This window comes from Bos indicus x Bos taurus, chromosome 1, assembly GCF_003369695.1.
Source record: "Bos indicus x Bos taurus breed Angus x Brahman F1 hybrid chromosome 1, Bos_hybrid_MaternalHap_v2.0, whole genome shotgun sequence".
In the NCBI taxonomy this organism is placed as follows: Eukaryota; Metazoa; Chordata; class Mammalia; order Artiodactyla; family Bovidae; genus Bos; species Bos indicus x Bos taurus.
In genome coordinates this window covers 98,686,436-98,692,989 of record NC_040076.1, presented here as the reverse complement: position 1 = coordinate 98,692,989, position 6,554 = coordinate 98,686,436, and positions in this window count along the sequence as shown.

Sequence of the window (6,554 nt, the reverse complement as noted above, 5' to 3'; positions counted from 1 at the left end):
GATATCCATGTCCTTCCTAGAAAAATGCAGGGTCCTGAAGGTTTGAAAAATGGAGCAGATGAGTTTTGGGTATTGTCCTGGGCTGAGCCAGAGGACACACATAAAATATTACATCAAGAGGGAGGGACATATGTGTACCTATGGCTGATTCATGTTGGTATATGGCAGATATCAACACAATATTGTAAAGCAGTTACCCTTCAATTAAAAATAAATACATTAAAAAATGATACTACATCTGATGTCATGAGAATTTGGAGGGGGCTGAGGTTATTAGGAATCAGTAGAGAAGTGGGAAAGAAATTACGGACATCAGTGGAAGCATTTCCAAAATTCATAGTCTTGCTTTTAAGTGGAGTTCTTCCCAGGGAATTTAGCTTATTGATATTTGCTTTAGTACTGTAAGGTTAAACATGTGAAGGAAAATTACATAGGGAGAAAATAGGCTCCGATACTTTGGCCACCTGATGCGAAGAGCTGACTCATTGGAAAAGACCCTGATGCTGGGAAGGATTGAAGACAGGAGGAAAATGGAACAACAGAGGATAAGATGGTAGGATGGCATCACCAACTCAATGGACATGAGTTTGAGCTAGCTCCGGGAGATGGTGAAGGACAGGGAAGCCTGGAGTGCTGCAGTTCATGGGGTCGCAAAGAGTTGGACACGACTTATTGACTGAACAACAAAAATAGAACAACAACAACAAAAAATGTTTGTTGTACATTTTGCAATATTTTAAAACGTGTCTTCATGTAATATCTGTTTTCTTTATTTTTGTTTTCTTTATTGATTATGTCTCTTGTCAATAAATGTCTCTTTTTTCTACAAACCCATAGGGATCAGCTTTGATTTCTCATTTTTGGAGAAAATCCCTGAAATCACAGTATGTACTCATTGTCATAATTGCTGTTGATTTTGTTGCTATTAGATTTGTTCTTGCTGTTGTGGTACCAGTGTGGCTACACTATTATCTCAGCATTAACACACTATGTCAGATAAGATAATTTTCAACTACATAAAATGAATCATAGTCAATTATTCAAGTAAGGGTTTGTTTTTCTCTCATAGAAAATAGACCAGGATCAGCCATCTAGGACTGTCACAGTGGCTCTTAATGACATCAGAGTCTAGATGCTTTCTCTCTTTCTGCTCCTCCATTTATGGCTGATGACTTTGAGCCACAGGGTCACCTCATGAATCCCAGATATTCGATCTCCAGCCTTCTCTGAGCAGTACAAGGGGATGGAGAACAAAGCCACATGGAGAAACGGTGATGTCTTTATCAGGAAAGCAAAATTCTTTCAGGTATCCCCAGGCATCTGCTTACATTTTGTTCACCTGCACTTTGCCTGATGACCATCCCTACCTTGAGAATGCTTGGAAATACAGCTTTTAAAGCTGGGTAGGAAACCAGTGCTCTATTTGTATGGAATAAAGAAAGACTAGACATTGGGCTGTGACCGGCAGACTCTATCACATACTGACTTCTCCACGGAGTAGGTAGTATGTGTAGAGTGGAATAGGAAAATGCATTTCTAGAAAGATCCTATACTTAACCACTTAGGTAGGGTATAAAGAAAGCAAATTGGAGGGAAACAGAGCAGTGGATTGATGGTTGAAAATTCTAACTGGGAATGTTGAAAAGGTTGATGTTTGGCCCAGGTGCACCAAGAAAGCTATTTTTTTATTTTAAAAGGGTTTGAGGTTGACTTGTGTGGAATACAGGAAGAGGAGCAGGAAAGAACACTAGCAGGAAGGAAAAGGAAAAGGTAGCCATGACTTGCTCCTTCATAATGTTTGAAAACCAAAGATAGGCAGGTGAATTTCACCTGCCTGCATCTCACATAGGGCTGTAATGAGGGCAAACAAAGGCAGGCAAACAGACCGGTTCCGGCTTATTGACTCTCTGCTGTTTGGGTGACTCAGTCACTCAGCCTCTAATCTGGAATGTCTGTGCAACTGAGACGTTGACTATTCCTATCCCACTGATGTGCAAGATTACTTGTTATAATGTCCAACCCGTAACAATTCATCAAAATATGTTAAATATTCATCATTATGAAATATCAATATTCATCAAGTCATCATTCATCTTATGATTATAGACCTGGAAATTATTTCACTAATTTCGGTTCAGTCTTCACATAGCTCTTCTGTATGATCTTGGACAAATCATTTAACTCTGGGCCCAGATTTTTTTATTTCAGTAAAATGAATGTAGTAATATCAACCTCATGCACTAGTTGTTACAAGCAAATAACAGACTTATCTAAAAATTCTTTTAATAGAGAATCTTTATATCCAAGTGTAAAATATTATTAGTGTTAATATATTGTATGTATCTTTTCCCCTTTCCTATTTGTTAGGCTTCCCTCTTGGCTCAGTGGTAAAGAAATTGCCTGCAATGCAGGGGGACTTCCCAGGAGGTGCTAGTGATAAAGAACCTGCTTGCCAATGCAGGAGACACAAGAGACTCGGGGTTCAATCCCTGGGTTGGGAAGATCCCCTGGAGGAGGTCATGGCAACCCACTCCAGTATTCTTGCCTGGAGAATCCCATGGACAGAGGAGACTTGTGGGCTACAGTCCATGGGGTATGGCAAAGAGTCAGACATGACTTAAGGACTAAACAACAGCAGCAACAACTTACTTTCTTAGATGAAGTTGATACAGGGTAGAGCAGATAATATATATTTGAGATATTTCTAAAAATTCGAGTTGACAAATATGTCAACTCCATCAATCGGTAAACACAAGTGCTCAAATATTTATCTATAAGAAACTGAACTGTGGTCTAAAATATTCCTTGTGATTTTTAGCTCAGACGGAAAGACTGTGTTTTCAAGCTGTGTGTGCCAGAGACCAATGTACTATTCTGACATGTTACAAGTCATCCTTCTTTTCTCATTGAACTGCTTCCTTTCCTTGTTGAAAAGTTTTAAAATTGCCTACCGTTATGATAAACAATTCCCATTTAAAATAGTCTTGGCTCGGCAAGTCCCCAGAGAAGATTGCTGCAGACGATCTGCCTCTGGTGGTGGGAATTGTCACTGATGTCCTCTATCCTCTGCCTCAGCTCTGGGGGCAATTCCATGTCCACTTGGCCTTAACAGCACCACAGCTCCCACAGACACTGTCAGCTTTAGTCACTTTAAGTGGTCTTGGTAAATAGTAAAGAAATGGTTTCAGTAAGATATTCCTAATTTTAGAGCTTAGGTAGATTCCAACACATGCCTTTTATGCCTCCTACATAATTTTCTATTTGTGTAATATATCGAATTTCTATTCCAATTTTCCATAATTTTGCTTAAGGGACACTTAGTACTTGATAGCAGCTTTTTCCAAATTCATGCATCAGAACTTTTGTTTTTCACCATTAATTCTAAAACTTTAAAAGAGAGGGTGAGTAATGGCTGGCATTTTTCTTTTTTTATGTGTTAGAAAGAAAGGTTCTTTACATCTGGCTTTAGCTCTCTTTTAGTTTATCCCTGTTTTCAGATATTCTTTCTTATTCTACATATAGACAAGATCAGTGTCCTTTGAGATGCCAGCCAGCAATTAGGAAAAGCATGTGTGTTCTCTTGTCTTATATGGAGCCTATGGTTTGACCTTTGAATTCTGTTATTTTTTGGACGCACCTAGCAGCATGTGCGGAGAAGGCAATGGCACCCCACTCCAGTACTCTTGCCTGGAAAATCCCATGGACGGAGGAGCCTGGAAGGCTGCAGTCCATGGGGTTGCTAAGAGTTGGACATGACTGAGCAACTTCACTTTCAGTTTTCACTTTCATGCATTGGAGAAGGAAATGGCAACCCACTCCAGTGTTCTTGCCTGGAGAATCCCAGGGACGGGGGAGCCTGGTGGGCTGCCGTCTATGGGGTCGCACAGAGTCAGACACAACTGAAGTGACTTAGCAGCAGCAGCAGCAGCATGTAGGATCTTAGTTCCCAGACCAGGGATCAAACCTTCACCCCCTGCATTGGAAGCATGGAGTCTTATTACTATGGTTTGGATCTCATTCTCAAGGACACAGGACTAGGGGACTCAATTGATAGGATGCTGAGGAAGTGGTTTACAATCAAGAAGCCAACCAGGTTTTTTATATATATATATATATATATAAATAAATCCAACACACTAATTTATAATATAAAATATTTCTTATCATCAGAATATTTATGACTAACCATCACTGGTATCAGCAGGTTCACCCCTAACCTATAGGGCCTGAGGAAAGAGTATAAATCATGACCCATACCATCTAAGTATTTACAAATTACGTTAATATATGATTAATTAAAATACGTTCTGTCTTCCTACCTTGACGAACATACCTTCATTTTAATCTAGAAAGCCAGGTTAGGATTAGAATTCTCCACTTTCCTTGTGGGGAGGAGATAGCTTCATGGCTCCCGCCTCCATACCTGTGCTCTTCAGCTTCTCACTCATCTCTTTTTATCCTAGTTCTTTCCATGTCCTGCCAAGCATCTCACAACCATGTTGTGAGTACCTCAGTCTATACAAGCACAAGTTCAATCCATCCCACAAGCAACCAGTCCCCCACTGGCCATTCATCTGCCTGCCTTTGGAAGGAGAAAGCCAGGATAGACTCTTGAGGCAAACCTGGAGCCATTTGGGCAGAACCCCTACGTTCCTGGGCACTCAGAATATGATGCTAGAGCCAGCCCAGCTGCCCTGAGTAGACTTAAGTTGTCTCAGGTGGTCTAGGCTAATGACCTTGACTCAGAACGTGGGGTCCCTCCTGACACTGATTAGTGCTGTTCAGCTGCTCTGTTCTTGCTTCAGTTTTTGCTACTTGGGTTTCATCACCACTCACTTCTCCTCTATCCCCACCATCCTGACTACTGCTTTCCTCCACCCCCTTATCAATAATTCCCACACTCTCCTTGCCCCCTCCCCACACCCAGAAAGCTTTAGATACACTGTCAGATCCTTGTTTCCAGAAATGGCAAACATTGATTACGTTCAATCAAGTAAATTTCAGTTCTGCAATATCTTTTTTTATACTTTTATTTATTTTTTGACTGTGTTGAGTCCTTGCTGCTGCTCGGACTTTTTTCTAGTTGCAAAAGAGCAGGAGCTACTCTCTAATTACTGTGGTAGAGCTTCTCGTTGTGGTGGCTTCTCCTGTGGACCACGAGCTGCAGAGTGTGCAGTCTTCAGCAGTAGCGTGGGCTCAGTAGCTGTGGCTCCCAGGCGCCAGAGCACAGGCTTAATAATTGTGGTGAATGGGCTTAGTTGCTTCACAGCACGTGGGATCTTCCCAGACCAGGGATCAAACCCATATCTCCTGCGTTGGCAGGCAGATTCTTTACCACTGAGCCACCAAGGAAGTCCAGGTCTGCAGTCTTGATGTTCCCTTGAGTTACTTTGCCTGCATTTGGGATGGATCTCTTAACTCAGTCATCCGTTCTTAGGAATTTCCTGGGTTTATATGCCTATCATGGATCTCATCTATTGGATGAACTTCCTTAAGCATTATGAAAAATTGTTAAGAAATATTTCACTGTATATAAAGATGCTCTTAATATAATTTCATCCCGACATTTTTTTTCATGAAGTTCCTTTCTTTTAAAAAAATTAATTAATTAATTTTAATTGGAGGCTAATTACTTTACAATATTGTGATGGTTTTTGCCATATATTGACATGAATCAGCCACAGGTGTACATGTGTCCCCCCATTCTGAACCCCACTCCCACTTCCCTCCCCATCCCATCCCTCTGGGTTGTCCCAGTGCACCAGTTCTGAGTGCCCTGTTCATGCATCAAACTTGGACTGGTCATCTATTTCACATATGGTAATATACATGTTTCAATGCTGTTCTTTCGAATCATCCCACCCCCACCTTCTCCCACAGAATCCAAAAGTCTGTTCTTTACATCTGTGTCTCTTTTGCTATCTTGTATATAGGGTCATTGTTGCCATCTCTCTAAATTCCATATGTATGCATTAATATACTGTATAGGTATTTTTCTTTCTGACTTATTTCACTCTGTATAATAGGCTCCAGTTTCATCCACCTCCTTAGAACTAACTCAAATGTGTTCTTTTTAATAGCTGAGTAATATTCCATTGTGTATATGTACCACAACTTTCTTATCCATTTGTCTGCTGATGGACATCTAGGTTTCTTCCATGTCCTAGCTATTGTAAACAGCTCTGCAATGAACATTGGGGTACATGTGTCTCTTTCAGTTCTGGTTTCTTCAGTGTGTATGCCCAGCAGCATCCCCACATTAAAAAAAATTTTTTTTCAATAAAGTATAGTTAGTTTGCAATGTTGTGTTAGTTGCTGGTGAATAGCAAAGTGATGCAATTATACTTGTATATATTATTTTTCATAATCTCTTCCATTATGATTTATTGAAGGATATTGAATATAGTTCCCAGTGCTATACAGTAGGACCTTGCTGTTAATCTAACTTATACATCATATTTTGTATCTGCTAATCCTAAACTCCTAATTTATGCCCCCCAAATTATTAAGTAAAGACTTGGTATAAATTCCTCCATGTTATTATTAAATAACCA